The following is a 19,444-nucleotide window of genomic DNA, read 5'->3' on the forward strand; positions in this document are numbered from 1 at the left end:
TTAAAAAAGAAAAAAAATAATAAGAGATGAGCAGTTACAGAGCTCGGCCAAAGTCATTGTGATGACCACACTGAGCACTTATAGCTGCAGTGCCCACTGTGTGGTCCAGTCCACTTGCTCCTAATGTTCTCTTGCTCTGAAGACTGTATTTCTTTGCCTCTGGGCCTTGAGAGACCTCCTATTGAATCTTCACTGTTCTTCTTAGGATAGGATAAGGAAGGCATTTCTCTGACTTCTGGTTTTCATAAGACCCTCTCCTCAGGGTCTTTCCTCCTTTGTGAATTCAATCTTTCTCTAAATTTACTCTCTCTGAAATCTACTAAATAAAGCAACTTGGAATGAAATAAATGATTAGCTACTTTATTATTCTCTTTTCTTCGTTTTCATACATTGTAACAAGCTTTATGCTAAATCGAATGAAATGTATCATTAATATTACATAGTGTATTGTAGTAAATTATATTAAAAGATGTCTGCAGGTCTTTGGTAAAAAATGTAACTAATGGTAAAAAATGGTTCTATTATTATTTTGAGGATGCGACATGTTGTTTAAATTTACTATGCATTGTCTGGGAAATTTTAGGACCTACTGAGGGCTATGTGATTAGTTCTGATGAAGTGAGTTGATGCTTGGTTACAATTGATTACAATGATTTTGGTTTTGTGTGGATTTTTCAAAACTAGCTACCTACCTCTGGGAGATTTTTGTCCTACTATTTGATGAGGGAGATAATATTAAGATTTATTAGAGCCAAAAGTATTTTATGTAATATTGAAAACAACAAAGATAAAAATAAAACCTCTCATGGTTAAAAAGGTTGCCAACTCCCTTGCTGTGTGCCTCACATGGGTAAGGTAGTCTGACTATTATATTCATATTTATTTAATCATGGAGAACTGCCATGGTAAATAAACTAGCACTCTTATTAAGAACTTATTCTATTTATTACCATATTATAGACTTAAATAAATAAAATCAACATGATTTGGCCATAGGCTTTTAGTATCCAGAGGAAAGTTCTGTATGTATGGATTGAAAACAAAATCATTTACGCTATGTGGAAAGGTATCAGAAGAAGAATTCTAAATGGAAAACCAACATAGGAGAATTAATAAAAAGACTCTACGATTCCATAACATGAGACACAGAGAAAAGGTAGAAAAAATACCTATTGCAAAAGGGCATAGTATAGACTGTGCAGGGATGGGTGAGTCTCACTTCTTAACTTCACGTTGACACGTTTATATTTGGCAAATTTCTAAGATCATGCAGAAACTAAAAAAGACATAAGATTAGCAAGGATAGAAATAATATATTAACTTTACTATCCAGTATAATGTGACTAAAATAATATTATTTCATGATTCTACATATAAAATTAAAAGTAGAAGCCTGAAATATATGGCATTTGGAAGATACTAAGATTTGGGGCATACCAAAAGCATGTAAATTCTTATTCCTTCTCATTGCTTTTGATGATGGTAAGACAGTGTTAAGAAGTATTCCTTTCCATTAGCTTCCAATGCTGCATTTTGCATCATCTGCATTTGTTTTCTTAGAGTCTGAGCTTTCATTTTAGTTGGTTGATGTCATTTTTTCTGAGTTTTTATTATATTAAGAATAAATTTATTCCTCAGAATGAGGCACTAAAATGGTATATTAATATTTTTAAAGATGGTAAAATCTGCAAACTACTTGGAAAGATTTACTTTATGAATAGCATAGTTCAGTTTTAAATATCACTGGAGGAAGTCGGTAGAAAAGCAATGCCTTTCATTCTCCCCTCCCAGCTGCAATTACGCCAGCAAATAGGATGATAATTCAGTCATGCTAATCTAGTCCAAAAATATTTCCATTTCTTTTAAGAGTGAGACCTTGAGGTCCACTTGAATTCTTGTACCGCCTCTTCTTCCCAGTGCCTTTTTAAATTTTGGCAACTTTTTGCAATTAGGTAATGGAAGCACAATTCCCGTTCAGAAAATTACTCTACAAGGAGCCAAATTCAGACATTATAAAGTAAACATACAACTCTACCTTAAGAAATGATTCCATCATTAAAATAAATACTGACAATTCACAAATAGCAATGGGAAACGGGTTATTGAGATCTGACTACTGTCCATTTCAGCAGGAAAAAGATGTACAACTGGGTTGAATTGAGTGATAAACTCTTACTAAAGATTAACAATTGCATATTCAATATGCCTTACTAAACTGTTCTATCTTTTTACAGTTTTCAGGATCAAATGCCAATAAATGATACCAGTACCCCAATCCTCCTGCTTTAGGAAGGCAAGCAGAGAGATACATTTGAGTCTGAATCCTGACTCTAACCTGGTAGCTAGACAGATAGCCTTGGGAAATTTGTCCAATTTTACACATTTAAAATAGAAATAATGACCCTTGCCTTACAAGATTATTTTTAGGGATATAGAGAATATATACAAAATGTCCAGTACAGTACTAGGCACCCAGGAGGAGCTCATTACACAGTGATTAAATTTGAGAAGAGCGCCCTTCTTGTAAATTCATGCTCTAAATTTGATTCGGTGGCATGGTGGCCTTCCATCACCTGCTACATGACAGGCCTAAACAAGTGCAGAACATCATGGGGATTTCAGACCCGAGAGCACTGAAGTAGTGTCCAAGAATCAGAACCTGAACCTGTTTGACCGCTCTGAACAGTGTACATAGTCAATTCACTAAAACAAAACAAAACAAACAAACAAAAACTTCATTTCAGTTTTTGGCACCTAAACCTAATTTCATGAAATGTTGATTTTTTTTTTTTAGCTTATTGTTTTGGTCTTATAGAGACAAAAGTCCAGTCACAGCACTTCTGTTGGGCTGAAAGCATGCACTTAGGTAAAAACAGAATGTTTGCAATATGACAATATTGGGTTAAACATTTGGACTTTTCTTTCAGTGTGAGCTTGTTTGTGGCACAATCAGGGTAACTGGAAAGAATCATTGGATTTAGAAGATTCTTGAGGGTTCATTTAGAATTACTGAGTCACAGAAGTTCAGGCTGGAAGAAATCTTGTGGTCCTATCCACCTGCTTCCCAGAAGGACAACCCACTCCTTTGAGAAAAAAACCCTAAAATTTACCCTGTCCCTCAAGAGCTGCCAAAAAGAGAGTTCTGAAGTTTTAAATAATCATGAGGGATGCTTACATATTGTGCCTAATTATAGGTCTTCCCACACCTAAATGAAACAAAAACTTATCTCCATTTTCAATGAAAAGTCTTATTTTCAATGAAATAAGTCTTAGTTTGTGAAATAAGTTCCAGTTTATATATTATCTCCTGTGATTTTCTTTTCCTTCTTTTCCAGCTGAGAACTTTCATTTATTTATTTTTTATTCAATCATTCTTTAACAGATATTTTATTGGTAGCTACTATGTGCCAAGCCCTGGCTGGGTAAAATTTTGGTAAATATGGAAAAGAGCAAAGGACAGACTTTGACTTGTAGAATATAGAGTCTTATGGGGGAGAAAGGCATGTAAAAATAATTAAAATATGATAAGTACTATAATAAAGCTATGAAAAAATTCTACGAGAATTCTACAACTCCAAACCACTTAAGGCACTTCTTTTAAAAAAATTTCATATTCATGTTATTTAATTCTGAACATACAAAGGAGAAAGCAAACAATGACCCTACTGGTGATTTTTCTATCTGGACTTTCAAAAAGTTCATACAGAAGATAACGATTCTCTGTTCTATTTTTCTACACTTCGTGGCATATTTCACACTTAATGTCAGCGAGTTCTTTCCTCTGCAACCTAAATCCCGTATTCAGAAGGTAAAGTGGGGAGGGAGCTCGTGCTCACTGAGTGCTAAACACAGTGTTGTGTGGTCGTTATTATTTTTTTTATTTTTCAGACTTTATTTACCATTGAATTTCTGATGTGAGTGTGTACATGCTCAACAGATACTGTTCAATAGGTAAGAGAGGAAATTGAGCATTGCAGGGCTTAAGGGAGATGTCTGAGGTCACAAAGCTGGTGAGAGCTTATATGTTCTATGGTCTTTCTACATCTCTAAACCACTTAAGGCACTTCTTTTTTCGTTTTTTAATTTCACATTCCTTTTATTTAATTCTGAACATAAAAATCAGACCAGAAGTACCCCAACCTTATAAGGATTTAAAATATTTATAATACAGAATCATGATGTAACATGTTACATGTCCTTGTTAGTGAGCAGGTGATTATAATACTGTGACAAAAGCATGCTTAGGACACTTCTAATTATTATCATTATTATTATTATTGAGACAGGGTCTTGCTCTGTCATCCAGGCTGGAGTGCAGTGGCACAATCTTGGCTCACTGCAGACTTGACCACCCAGGGCTCAAGCCATTCTGCCACCTCAGACTCCCGAGTAGCTGGGATTACAGGCATGCCCCACCAGGCCCAGCTAATTCTTTTTGTTTTTTAGTAGAGACAAGGTTTTGCCACGTTGCCCAAGCTGGTCTTGAACTCCTGCCCTCAAGTCATCCTCCTGCCTTGGCCTCCGAAAGTGCTGGGATTACAGACATGACCCACCGAACCCGGCCGGCACTTCTAATTATTTCACAGTTGGTGGAGATGGAGAACTTTGGATTTGTATAAAAGGCCTTCCTACATTTGAAAGTTAAATTCAATAGTTTCCCTTTCTTATTCCAAAGAAAACTGCAACTAATTATGTGAGACTCAGTCCATCTCAGAGAGGCAGCAGAGCCTCATGGTGAAGAGAGCTGGCTCTGGAGCCCAACACCCTGGTTGCATATCACACTCTGCTGCTTGCTAGCCATGTGATGACTCTTAGTCTTCTCATCTCCAAAATGAGAAAAGTGGTAACACTTTTTTTACAGGGCTGTTGTGAATGAAAGATGATAACCAATGTAATATACTTAGCACAAGCCTCAATATAGAAGCCCTTCATACACATGAGCTAATATTAGCCTCATATCTGTCCTTAGTCTTAAGATATCCCTGAGAAGTGGTGAAAATCTCCCTTAGTGACTTGTTTCGGGGACCCAACCAGGAAATAATTTGGGTCTAACCCAAAGCACCACCTGCTGTTGTAATTGAAAGCAGTCTTCTTGGGTTTTAGTCTTTGAGGAAATAGAGAGCAGCTGGTCTTTCATATTCTTGATGACTTTTATTAAGCCACACTTCATAGTTTTTGTTTCTAGACTAAATACACTCCCCACTCAAAATCTTTCTACCTCCTTTAAACTTTCTTCATAAATCTTTTTTTTTTAAATTCCTCCCTCCAGTCTTTCAGTCTCCTTTGGACCCTATGGAACAAGGCCACTGGTGTGAAAATTTTACGGATGGAAAATACGAGAGCTTTTTCTCAGAAAATAAGTAGGGTCCTCTTTTGAGAAGTGCCCGTTCATACCCTTCGCCCACTTTTTGATGGGGTTGTTTGATTTTTTTCTTGTAAATTTGTTTAAGTTCTTTGCAGATTCTGGATATTAGCTCTTTGTCAGATGGATAGATTGTAAAAATTTTCTCCCATTCTGTAGGTTGCCTGTTCACGCTGATGGTAGTTTCTTTTGCTGTGCAGAAGCTCTTTAGTTTAATTAGATCCCATTTATCAATTTTGGCTTTGTTGCCATTGCTTTTGGTGTTTTAGTCATGAAGTCCTTGCCCATGCCTATGTCCTGAATGGTCTTGCCTAGGTTTTCTTATAGGGTTTTTATGGTTTTAGGTCTAACATTTAAGTCTTTAATCCATCTCGAATTAATTTTTGCATAAGGTGTAAGGAAGGGATCCAGTTTCAGCTTTCTACATATGGCTAGCCAGTTTTTCTAGCACCATTTATTAAATAGGGAAACCTTTCTCCATTTCTTGTTTCTGTCAGGTTTGTCAAAGATCAGATGGTTGTAGATGTATGGTATTATTTCTGAGGGCTCTGTTCTGTTCCATTGGTCTATATCTCTGTTTTGGTACCAGTACCATGCTGTTTTGGTTACTGTAGCCTTATAGTATACAGAAATGCAAATCAAAACCACAATGAGATACCATCTCACACTGGTTAGAATGGCAATCATTAAAAAGTCAGGAAACAACAGGTGCTGGAGAGGATGTGGAGAAATAGGAACACTTTTACACTGTTGGTGGGACTGCAAACTAGTTCAACCATTGTGGAAGACAGTGTGGCGATTCCTTAAGGATCTAGAACTAGAAATACCATTTGACCCAGCCATCCCATTACTGGGTATATACCCAAAGGATTATAAATCATGCTGCTATAAAGACACATGCACACGTATGTTTTTGTGGCACTATTCACAATAGCAAAGACTTGGAACCAACCCAAATGTCCATCAATGATGATAGACTGGATTAAGAAAACGTGGCACATATACACCATGGAATACTATGCAGCCATAAAAAGGATGAGTTCATGTCCTTTGTAGGGACATAGATGAAGCTGGAAACCATCATTCTGAGCAAACTATCACAAAGACAGAAAACCAAACACCACATGTTCTCACTCAAAGGTGGGAATTGGACAATGAGAACACTTGGACACAGGAAGGGGAACATCACACACCGGGGCCTGTTGTGGGGTTGGGGGAGGTGGGAGGGATAGCATTAGGAGATATACCTAATGTAAATGATGATTTAATGGGTGCAGCACACCAACGTGGCACAGGTATACATATGTAACAAACCTGCACATTGTGCACATGTACCCTAGAACTTGAAGTATAATAAAAAAAAGAAAATGAATAGGGTCCATAATTGCTGACCTAGAATTACTGGAAAACCTTAACCGAGATGGTTGAAGTAACAGTTGCTAATGAAGTAACTCAAGAATGGAAGTTTTTGTGGATATTAAAAATACACCCCAATCCATATTTATGTATCTTTCAGCTACAGTAATTAATCTTGTTAATGTGTTTTTCTCAACTCCCAAATAGAAATTCTGACTTGGTCACTGCCATGCCAGAAACAGATTGAACCTTTTCTACAAATATAAACCAATTTGCAAAAAGACTAGAATAGTTCTGAAAATGCCTGTGGAGATAATTTATCTCATCTCTCTCGTTTGACAGATGAGGCAAGCAAACTTAGGTTAAATGACTTGCTCAAGATCATACACCAAGTTAGTGAAAGAGTGAAGTATTTTGACTTCCATTGCAAGACTCTTTATTTGATATTAAGAACTGTCTCTCCTGCTGATGATTTCAATAGGCTACTATTGATGAATGAAATGCAATTGTCTAACAATGACTGGAAACCCTATTATAGAAGGACAGAGGGAGACTTTCCACAACTTATTGGATAGATATACTTTTTCCATTTTCTGGGGATTATAGAGAGCAAACAGTAATGAGATCCTATAAAGAGAACATAGGTATGAAGGGTTTTGCTTCCTTGTTCTCTGTTCTTTTCTTTGCTATTATACAAACGTCACTTCTCATGTGTCCAGCTTCTATCTGGATTGAACACAAAAAGAGAAGTCAGTAGTAATATTATTTCATATTCTTAAACTGATCTTCCTAGGCTTTGACAATTACCTAATGAGTATTTTCAAGCACATTTTGGACTTAGAAGATTGCAACCTTGGCTCAGAAAGAAACAGTCTTATTCTTCAGGCTATTTTTCTCAAGCTCTGAAAGCTTTAGTGAAATAATGCACATATGGTGCTCATCTCAGATGACTGCTAGAAGTTGCCGAGTTCTTTATCCATAAGAGATAGCTATGTGGATAGAGTGAGTATGTATGTCAATATTTATATAGATAATCATCTGTGCTTTTCATCCCTCAATATATAGGACAATTTAATTTCTAGTGGGAGAAAGAAAAATCTAAACATATTTTAAAGTATAAGATAATAAAATGAATCCTAAGGAGTTGGTTTTTGAATGAATTGTCTTGTATTCCCAATGTGAAAAACACTATCTAATACATTTTTGCTATTTTACTACTATCTTTCCCAATGACTTCACCTGAACAACATTAGTAACTATTTTTGTAACTACTAGTAACTATTAGTAACACCTCAACAACAATAGTAATTATTTTTGAGGAGAATAAACCATTCTGTCACGGATTTTTTTTTTATAGCACACGTAAGGGAGTCTTGAGAGGCAGCATAGTGCAGAAAATGACAACAACAACAACAAACAACCCAGAAAAATGGAGGTCTATGCTACTATCTGGGAGAACTTCTAGATGCCCAATGTGCTCACATTTCTTGGTCTCAAACCTTCTCTTCAGCTGAGCACAATGCTGGCAACATATCCTTCTGGTGCATTCACCTCCCCTTCCATATTCATCATTGTCTTTCCTTTCTAAAAGTCTTCTCTGGGCCAAGGAGGAAAATATCCCAGGCACTTTTATTACATGCTGTATTGTGTCCAAGTCAGCATGGCCAAGCAGTGGTTGAGAAACAAACCAGCAGTTGTTTGAGAACTATCACTGGCCAATGACTCAGCCCCCAACATTTCAGACAAGTTGTTTTGGGAATTGTATGGCCTCAAGCAGGGAAAAGGCAGACTTGCTCACCCACATGCTAAAGGGTCGAAAGCAAGGAAGACGGTAATTTGTTCCCCTGTTTAAATGTGTTCCACCCACTCACAGCCACAAGTGGGAGTGAAGGATGGGCTTTTGACCTAAGGGTGGAGCCATACTGGTCCCCCTCATTTCCTTGTAGGGATGTTGGGGAGACCAGTGAGATCATGTCTATTAAGTGGATTGACTGGAACGTGCTCATGTTGTCCAATGTGAATTATGCTAGTAAGATTTTCTTTAATTTTTCTTTTCTTTTCTCAGTCACAAACCATTGGCAACCTGTGTAGATTTTCCCATGTCCTTACATTCAAGTCTCTCTGCCAGCACACTCTGGGTAATTCATTTTTGGTTTTGTGTAAATGGCCAAGTCCTAGCTCTTTGTCTTGTGAAACCTTCCCATAGACAGCTGAAGCTGTTCTGAGTGAGGAACTGTATGGAAACGTCTGGAAGAGTAAAAAGAGGATTTCAAGTTGGCCCCGAATTCTAGCAAATTCATCATAAATTCACACATTATTTGAGTACTTTCCACCTTGCCTGACGTAGTATTCAGAAATTCTCTATTACTTCAAAATTGCTTCCCTAAACACTTTGTATATTTTCATGTGACATACTATAAGATATTCTGCATTAAGAAGCTATCTGATTTCATGTAAGATATGCCTTTAAGAGACTTTGGACTATCATGTATTAATTTATCCTTATTTTGTACTCTCCCTGTAAATAAAATCAATTTAAAACAAGGCTTCTTGGTAAAGACCATCGAGGCTAGGAAGAAACTGCATCAATTAACGAGTGAAATAACCAGCTAACATCATAATGACAGGATCTAATTCACACATAACAATATTAACCTTAAATGTACATGGGCTAAATGCTCCAATTAAAAGACACAGACTGGCAAATTGGATAAAGAGTCAAGACCCATCAGTGTGCTGTATTCAGGAAACCCATCTCACATGCAGAGACACACATAGGCTCAAAATAAAGGGATGGAGGAAGATCTACCAAGCAAATGAAAAACAAAAAAAGGCAGGGGTTGCAATCCTAGTCTCTGATAAAACAGACTTTAAACCAACAAAGATCAAAAGAGACAAAGAAGGCCATTACATAATGGTAAAGGGAATAATTCAACAAGAAGAACTAACTATCCTAAATATATATGCACCCAATACAGGAGCACCCAGATTCATAAAGCAAGTTCTTAATGACCTACAAAGAGACTTAGACTCCCACGCAGTAATAATGGGAGACTTTAACACCCCACTGTCAACATTAGACAGATCAACGAGACAGAAAGTTAACAAGGATACCCAGGAATTGAACTCAGCTCTGCACCAAGCGGACCTAATAGACATCTACAGAACTCTCCACCCCAAATCAACAGAATATATATTCTTTTCACCACCGCACCACACCTACTCCAAAATTGACCACATAGTTGGAAGTAAAGCACTCCTCAGCAAATGTAAAAGAACAGAAATTATAACAAACCGTCTCTCAGACCACAGTGCAATCAAACTAGAACTCAGGATTAAGAAACTCACTCAAAACCGCTCAACTACATGGAAACTGAACAACCTGCTCCTGAATGTCTACTGGGTACATAATGAAATGAAGGCAGAAATAAAGATGTTCTTTGAAACCAATGAGAAAAAAGACACAACATACCAGAATCTCTGGGACACATTCAAAGCAGTGTGTAGAGGGAAATTTATAGCACTAAATGCCCACAAGAGAAAGCAGGAAAGATCTAAAATTGACACCCTAACATCACAATTAAAAGAACTAGAGAAGCAAGAGCAAACACATTCAAAAGCTAGCAGAAGGCAAGAAATAACTAAGATCAGAGCAGAAATGAAGGAGATAGAGACACAAAAAACCCTTCAAAAAATTAATGAATCCAAGAGCTGGTTTTTTGAAAAGATCAACAAAATTGATAGACTGCTAGCAAGACTAATAAAGAAGAAAAGAGAGAAGAATCAAATAGACGCAATAAAAAATGATAAAGGGGATATCACCACCGATCCCAGAGAAATACAAACTACCATCAGAGAATACTGTAAACACCTCTATGCAAATAAACTAGAAAATCTAGAAGAAATGGATAAATTCCTCAACACATACATCCTCCCAAGACTAAACCAGGAAGAAGTTGAATCTCTGAATAGACCAATAACAGGCTCTGAAATAGAGGCAATAATCAATAGCTTACCAACCTAAAAAAGTCCCGGACCAGATGGATTCACAGCCGAATTCTACCAGAGGTACAAAGAGGAGCTCATACCATTCCTTCTGAAACTATTCCAGTCAATAAAAAAAGAGGGAATCCTCCCTAACTCATTTTATGAGGCCAGCATCATCCTGATACCAAAGCCTGGCAGAGGCAAAACCAAAAAAGAGAATTTTAGACCAATATCCTTGATGAACATCATTGCAAAAATCCTCAATAAAATACTGGCAAACCAAATCCAGCAGCACATCAAAAAGCTTATCCACCATGATCAAGTGGGTTTTATCCCTGGGATGCAAGGCTGGTTCAACATATGCAAATCAATAAATGTAATCCAGCATGTAAACAGAACCAATGAGAAAACCCACATGATTATCTCAATAGATGCAGAAAAGGCCTTTGACAAAATTCAACAACACTTCATGCTAAAAACTCTCAATAAATTAGGTGTTGATGGGACGTATCTCAAAATAATAAAGCTACCTATGACAAACCCGCAGCCAATATCATACTGAATGAGCAAAAACTGGAAGCATTCCCTTTGAAAACGGGCATAAGACAGGGATGCCCTCTCTCACCACTCCTATTCAACATAGTGTTGGAAGTTCTGGCCAGGGCAATCAGGCAGGAGAAGGAAATAAAGGGTATTCAATTAGGAAAAGAGGAAGTCAAATTGTCCCTGTTTGCAGATGACATGATCGTATATCTAGAAAACCCCATCGTCTCAGCCCAAAATCTCCTCAAGCTGATAAGTAACTTCAGCAAAGTCTCAGGATAGAAAATCAATGTACAAAAATCACAAGCATTCTTATACACCAATAACGGACAAACAGAGAGCCAAATCATGAGTGAACTCCCATTCACAATTGCTTCAAAGAGAATAAAAGACCTAGGAATCCAACTTACAAGGGATGTGAAGGACCTCTTCAAAGAAAACTACAAACCACTGCTCAATGAAATAAAAGAGGATACAAACAAATGGAAGAACATTCCATGCTCATGGGTAGGAAGAATCAATATCGTGAAAATGGCCATATTGCCCAAGGTAATTTATAGATTGAATGCCATCCCCATCAAGCTACCAATGACTTTCTTCACAGAATTGGAAAAACCTACTTTAAAGTTCATATGGAACCAAAAAAGAGCCCGCATTGCCAAGTCAATCCTAAACCAAAAGAACAAAGCTGGAAGCATCATGATACCTGACTTCAAACTATACTACAAGGCTACAGTAACCAAAACAGCATGGTACTGGTACCAAAACAGAGATATAGACCAATGGAACAGAACAGAGCCCTCAGAAATAATGCCACATATCTACAACTATCTGATCTTTGACAAACCTGACAAAAACAAGAAATGGGGAAAGGATTCCCTATTTAATAAATGGTGCTGGGAAAACTGGCTAGCCATATGTAGAAAGCTGAAACTGGATCCCTTCCTTACACCTTATACAAAAATTAATTCAAGATGGATTAAAGACTTAAATGTTAGACCTGAAACCATAAAATCCCTAGAAGAAAACCTAGGCAATACCATTCAGGACATAGGTGTGGGCAAGGACTTCATGTCTAAAACACCAAAAGCAATGGCAACAAAGCCAAAATTGATAAATGGGATCTCACTAAACTAAAGAGCTTCTGCACAGCAAAAGAAACTACCATCAGAGTGAACAGGCAACCTACAGAATGGGAGAAAATTTTTGCAACCTACTCATCTGACAAAGGGCTAATATCCAGAATCTACAATGAACTCCAACAAATATAGAAGAAAAAAACAAATAACCCCATCAAAAAGTGGGGAAAGGATATGAACAGACACTTCTCAAAAGAAGACATTTATGCAGCCAAAAGACACATGGAAAAATGCTCATCATCACTGGCCATCAGAGAAATGCAAATCAAAACCACAATGAGATACCATCTCACACCAGTTAGAATGGCGATCACGAAAAAGTCAGGAAACAACAGGTGCTGGAGAGTATGTGGAGAAACAGGAGCACTTGTACACTGTTGGTGGAACTGTAAACTAGTTCAACCATTGTGGAAGTCAGTGTGGCGATTCCTCAGGGATCTAGAACTAGAAATACCATTTGACCCAGCCATCCCATTACTGGGTATATACCCAAAAGATTATAAATCATGCTGCTATGAAGACACATGCACACGTATGTTTATTGAGCCACTATTCACAATAGCAAAGACTTGGAACCAACCTACACGTCCAACAACGATAGACTGGATTAAGAAAACGTGGTACATACACACCATGGAATACTATACAGCCATAAAAATGATGAGTTCATGTCCTTTTTAGGGACATGGATGAAACTGGAAACCATCATTCTCAGCAAACTATCGCAAGGACAAAAAACCAAACACCGCATGTTCTCACTCATAGGTGGGAATTGAACAATGAGAACTCATGGACACAGGAAGGGGAACATCACACTCCGGGGACTGTTGTGGGCTGGGGGGAGGGGGGAGGGATAGCATTAGGAGATATACCTAATGCTAAATGACAAGTTAATGGGTGCAGCAAAACAACATGGCACATGTATACATATGTAACAAACCTGCATGTTGTGTACATGTACCCTAAAACTTAAAGTCGAATAATAATACAATTAAAAAAATTAAAAAAAAAAAGAAAGAAATGATCCAACTTCAGACATTTGATTTTCACGCAGACTTTCAGCAACACAATTGTTGAGGAAAGTAACGTACGCTGATATTCTTTCTGTGCTGGCCATTGTGCGCTCAATTACATTCCTGGGTGTTTGCCAGGGACAATTTCTAGCATTTTTTCCAAGTGGTGAGGTATGTGAGTGTTGTTGCTTTTACCGAACAAAATGTAGAGCCTGAGCTGCATAGCCAGAATAGAGAGTCAAGTCATGATCTGGGGCTGGAAGACTTTTCATGTGTGAGGCAGTGGCAGGATATTGCTTTCCTTCTTGTCAGCCACACCTTCAAGGGTTTTTTTTTTTTTTTTTTTTAAAAAAAAAAAAAGGAGACAATACACTTTATCTCAAAGGTATATTAAAAATGGAACAGAAGTTGGGTGGAGTAGCAATACCACAGTCCAAAACCTTTACCTCCTGGTTGACAGGGTGGAGTGAGCAAGGCATTCCTTGCCAGGCATGTTTATCTTGGCCCATAGGACCAGCAGGGAGGTATGAAGGCACACTCTGGCCACAAAGCTGAAAGATTCTTATGTTACCTCAACTCCCTCCATTCCCGAGAGATTTCCTATAAATAGTCTCAACGAAAGTATTGATTGAAAAAAGGAAGGGTTATTTGGATTCATAATTTTCAAAGCACCCATTCATGAAAAAGCAAGAGATCATAAAAATTGATAGCATAGGATTGTTTCTTTCTACATGCCTTGAAAATTCCCCAGAATTAATGAAATAATTGGGCTAGGTTATGGAGATGTCTGTGCAAAAACACCTCATGAAAATTTGAAATATAATAATATGTAACATGTATTGGGAACTATTCTAACTGCGTTATGTGTAATAACTTGTTTAGCCCTTTTTATAAACTTATGTGGTAGGCACTATTATTAACATCACCATCCTTATTGTTCAGATATGGAAACTGAGATACACAGAGGTTAAAAAGCTTCCCCACGTCACACAATCAGTAGTAAGTGACTGAATTCAAACCCAGGCAGTCTGACTCCAGAACTGGGAATTGAATCTTAATACCTATGCTTTGCCACCTCTATTAAAATGGCACATAAAATGATATTCTAAAAGAAATCTCCCAAAACCAATAATTATCTTAGAATCAGAGTGAAAGAAAGGCAGGAAAATAAAATAATAAAAAACAAGAAAAAGAATTTCCTCCCCAAAATATTGTTCTTCAAAATTTACTTTTATATAAATGTTAAAGACTAACACTGTTTAATGCAGTGAATAAGAAAATCATATTATTCACACCAAAGGCAAGAAACTGTTTTAATATATAAGGAGGTATAGAATGATTTAGACAAACTCATGGGTGGTAGTCCCATAAAGGATTTTGAAAGGAAGCACAATGTCCCTAATATCCGAGTCTGAAAAGTCTTTTGAGTCTTTTTAGCTGGAAAATTTCAGGACTTTTACTCTTGATCAAGGAGGGCAACCAAGCCCCTCTCCCTCACATTTTGGCATCAAAGTAAGTGATACTGAGCTATGTGTTGCCCATTCAGTAATCACATGTAGTGATTTTGATAAAATTATGACCTTGCGTCGGTTTTACTTACAAAGCATTTCTTAATTGTTAAAAAAAAGTCTACAAAAATGAGAGTCAACATGTCTAAATCGTATGTCAAAAGTTCTTTGTACACTCGAGGTATATATCTGGAAATAGTCTGTCCAATTCATGAAGGGAGCTAGAAAATCTGGTTCAGAGACAGTCCTGGGATATAGCATGGGGATATGGAATGGAAACAGATGATCTTCCCTGGGTGGGTGGGTGGAAAGACTTGCGGAAATTGAAAGTCTAAATCTGAGGTACTCATGGGATCTTAATCATAATCCAAGCAGTGCACGAACACAAGTCTAAGATAAAAATTGTCTGGAACTGGTGAAATGTATAGAGCTCCACAAAAGAAAATGGAGAACTACTCCAAAAGGAATTTCCACAGCTCGTGGAATAATCAGCATACAGGTGTGAGGCAACTCTCTGAAGATGAGCTCATAGACCAAAATTATAAAGTATTAGCAGAGACTCCCTGCTTAAGGAAGTTAGTTAATGCAATAAATGGAAGAATTCTATTAGACAAATTAAATTATTGATAGTATAATTATCTTTAAAAGACTTTAAGTGTGTTAAGAATGATCAATGATAATGGAATGAATAAATTTTATGAGAAAACAAGGGCACACTGAAAAAAAAGCATTTTTTTAAAAAAGAACCAAATATAAATTCTAGAAATAAAATATATTTATTAAAAAGAAAATGTGTTATAAAATTTTTAAAAAACCTCAAGAGATGAATTAAAGGACTAGATAAGCTGACTACATAAGGAAAGCACTCAGAATGTAATCCAATGAGATAAAAAGATGGAAAATACAAGAGAAGTTAGAAAAACATGGAAGATAGCTATGAGTAGTTCCAATTGACATGGAAGCACCAAAATATGAACCAAAGTAATTGTTATTTTTTTCCAAAAAAGAAGAAATGATGTTGCCTACATATAAGAAATTTAGAAATTGAAACTGAGAATAGGTTTTCTACCTCTCTTTTCAATAGCTTTTCTGAAAACAAGGAAGTTAATTAATTCTTACTGCTCTGAGCTGTGGAAACTTCCTATGGATGAGTTTTGTGTTTGCCTCTGTGGAGCCCTTCAGGTTTCACCAGTTCTAGATTGCTTGTGTCCTCTGTTAAAAGCTCTCAGGCTCTGAAGTGGTTAACTCAGCATAATTCAATTAGTGTGTTCTATTGAAGACAATAAAATTGAATAAAGTTTCCAAACACCTGCTTTTTTCTCTTGTAGCAGGTTGGGTATATTCTAGATAATTAAATACTTGCTTCTCTCAAAATTTGATGTCTATATCTCGGCTAGTTTGAGTTATTCTCTAATGAACATGGGGGTGCAGGTACCTTGACATACTGATCTCATTCTCTTTGGATATATGCACCCAGTTGTAGATTACTTGGTCATATGGTAGGTCTATTTTTAATTATGTGAAGAACCTTCTTACTGTTTCCCATAATGGTTGTACCAATTTACATTCCCACCAACAACGTACAATGGTTCCCTTTTCTCCACATCCTTCGTAACACTTGTTATGTGGAGTATAAAAAAGTCAAACTCATAGAAACACAGTAAAATAGTGGTTACTATGGGGTAGGCGGTTGGGGACTGGGAAGATGTTGGTGAAAAGACACACCATTTCAAGTACAAGGGATCTATTGTACGTCATAATGACTACAGTTAACGTATTGTATACTCGAAGATTACTGAGAGTAGATTTTAAGTGTTCTCCACAAAGAATATGAGGTAATGCATATGTTAAGTAGCTTGATTTGGTTATCCCACAATGTATGTTAATATCAAAACATCATGTTGGAAACCACAAATATATGTAACATTTTTTGTCAGTTAAAAAAACGGATGTACATATCAAGAGCTGTAAGTTTTCTACCTTAGAACATCCTCTCATCAAAGACATTAAAAAATGTTTTTGAGCCTTACCACATCTGAAGAATTATCATCCCTACAATCCTCTCAAACAATGTTTTGAAATCACATAATCTTACTTATTACTTGTATTTTTCATATTTGTTTTAATAATCTTATTCCTATTCCTTTGAGATCATCTTCCTTCCCATTAGTTCATGCTCCACATTCTTTTAAAAAATTTTTTCCTTGAGGATTTTGATTCAGTTGTAGATTTATAGAGAATTTGCAGAAAGGAGTTATACTTTTAAATAACCCCCCCCAACAACACGCATTTCTAACACACACACACATTACACAAATTACAAATTCACACACACACACACACACACACACACACACACACACACACACACACCCCAGATGAGCCTGAATGTGCTACAACTGGGGAAGAAAGAAGGCAAATAATTCACCATCTCAAAAGGCAGCGAATGGGGGTACCTTAAACCGGCCATAGATATATATGTGGACTCTAAAAAAGTTGAACTCATACAAGTAGAGAATAGAATAATAGTTAGCAGGGGCTGAGGGTATGGGGAGGGAGGAAATGAGGGCTTGTTGATCAAAGGGCACAAAATATCAGACGGGAGGAAGAGGTTTTGAGATTAGCTGTACAGCAGGTGACTATTTTCAAAAACAATGTGTTGTATAGTTCAAAATAACTAAGAGAGCAAAGTTCAAATATCTCACCACAAAAAGTGACAACTAAATGAAGTGATGGGTATGTTAATTATTTTGATTTAATCATTCCACACGGTATACATATATCAAAAAATCACATTTATAATTATGATTTATCAATCAAAACTAATATTAATAATAAGAAAAAGGATATCTTTACAGACTCTAAGACTCACCAGCTTTCTCTCCAAAAAACTGGTTCCAAGTGTGTTTACTCATCAACCTAGCAAAGGATGACTATTATTAGGTCTGACTTCACATGAATGGCAGAATCGTGAATGTGTAGTTCTATTCAATGTATTTCATGCAAACATACTTGAGATGCAAAAAGAGAGATGGCTGTTACTACTAAATTCATTTTTGGTTCAAAAAACTTCCCATAATGGTTCTTACTTAAAAATATTTTTCTTTTTAGTGATTACTGCTAGTGTCAGTTTGATGTTACCTTGTCTTCACCTCATTGCAAAATAAACTCTTTAGCTAAATACAAGAATATGTATATATTTCACACCAATGCAAAAATGCTGAGTTATATATGAATCTATGAAAATATAAACTGTCTCTTCTTTGGGTCCTGGAGGTGATGTATTGCATGTTTTTGAGTCAGAAATTATACAGAATTTTGGAGCCCAAGAAGGCTCTAGAAAACATTTTTTCCGCTGGAATGAAGTGAGAGAACTAGCTGTAAAAATTTCAACATTACTCTATGTATCTATAAAGCACTTTCTCCCCCCAAGCCCACCCCTCAAAGAACAGGGATCACACCATGGCAATTAGATATTAGAATTGAAATATGAACTTTCTTTCTGTTCCATCAGGGACTGGTTGTGACATAGCTTCCCTCTATCTCTTTAGCACTTGTAATTTTGTCTCTCCTATCTTTCTTAAAGAGATAGAGGTTGACTTATATGGTTATTATGTAGGATATGGAAGTGGAATTCCATTTCTAGTACTACAAAGGCAGTTCATTCTTTCATTCGTTTATTTATTCATCATTTATTGAATATATATCATTTGCTAGACCTATTATCTCTGAGCCTTGGTTTCTCCCTTTATAGTCTTAAACTCTAAAATTTGCTGGTTCTAAGCAAACATAATTCTTCTCAATTATCTCAGTTAATGGATATTATGCCATTCCAGTTTAACTACAGACATTAACAATGCTGTGCTTTTTAATGACTCAATGCATTTACAGACCCTGATCCTGTCTGGAATGACCTTCCTTTTTTTATTGATCTAATGAGTTTTCACTCTTTAAAATTCAACTTAAATGACAACCTCCTAGTTTGGTTTAGAGTGTATCTCCTGTGATTCTACTGCCCCTGTGCTTTTCTCTTTCACAGCATTGATCATGTTTTACTGTAAAATTATGAGGCACATAAATTCTAACATATCCCCCAATTATCCCTTTGTCCCTGCCCCCCTCTCTCTCTCTCTCTCTCTCTCTCTCTATATATATATATATATATATATATATATATATACATATAATTTTTTAAAGACAAGGTCTTGCTCTGTTGCTCAGGCTGGAGTGTAGTGTCATGATCCTAGCTCACTGCAGCCTTGACCTCTTGGGTTCAAGCAATCCTCCCACCTCAGCCTCCTGAGTAGCTGGGACCACAGGTGCAGTCCTCCACACTTGCTAATTTTTAAATTTTTGGTAGGTATTGGGTCCAATTTATTGCCCAGGTTAGTCTCAAACTCCTGTCCTCAAGTAATCCTCCTGCTTCAGCCTACCAAAATGCTGGAATTTCAGGTATGAACCACCTGCCTCCATCTTGTTAGAAGATTCTCTCAGTTGCTGTTTTGACTTGCATGCTTTGATGAAGAAAGCAGCCAT

General features: G+C 36.8%; 1 protein-coding gene across 1 annotated transcript in view; it reads right to left on the minus strand.

The window, feature by feature from the left end:
• The window catches only part of COL8A1 (collagen type VIII alpha 1 chain), a 155,584-nt gene that overhangs the window by 105,338 nt on the left and 30,802 nt on the right, over positions 1 to 19,444 (minus strand). The gene's annotated exons all lie outside the window — the stretch shown is intronic.

Source organism: Hylobates moloch, unplaced genomic scaffold (genome assembly GCF_009828535.3).
Source record: "Hylobates moloch isolate HMO894 unplaced genomic scaffold, HMol_V3 SCAFFOLD_4, whole genome shotgun sequence".
In the NCBI taxonomy this organism is placed as follows: domain Eukaryota; kingdom Metazoa; phylum Chordata; class Mammalia; order Primates; family Hylobatidae; genus Hylobates; species Hylobates moloch.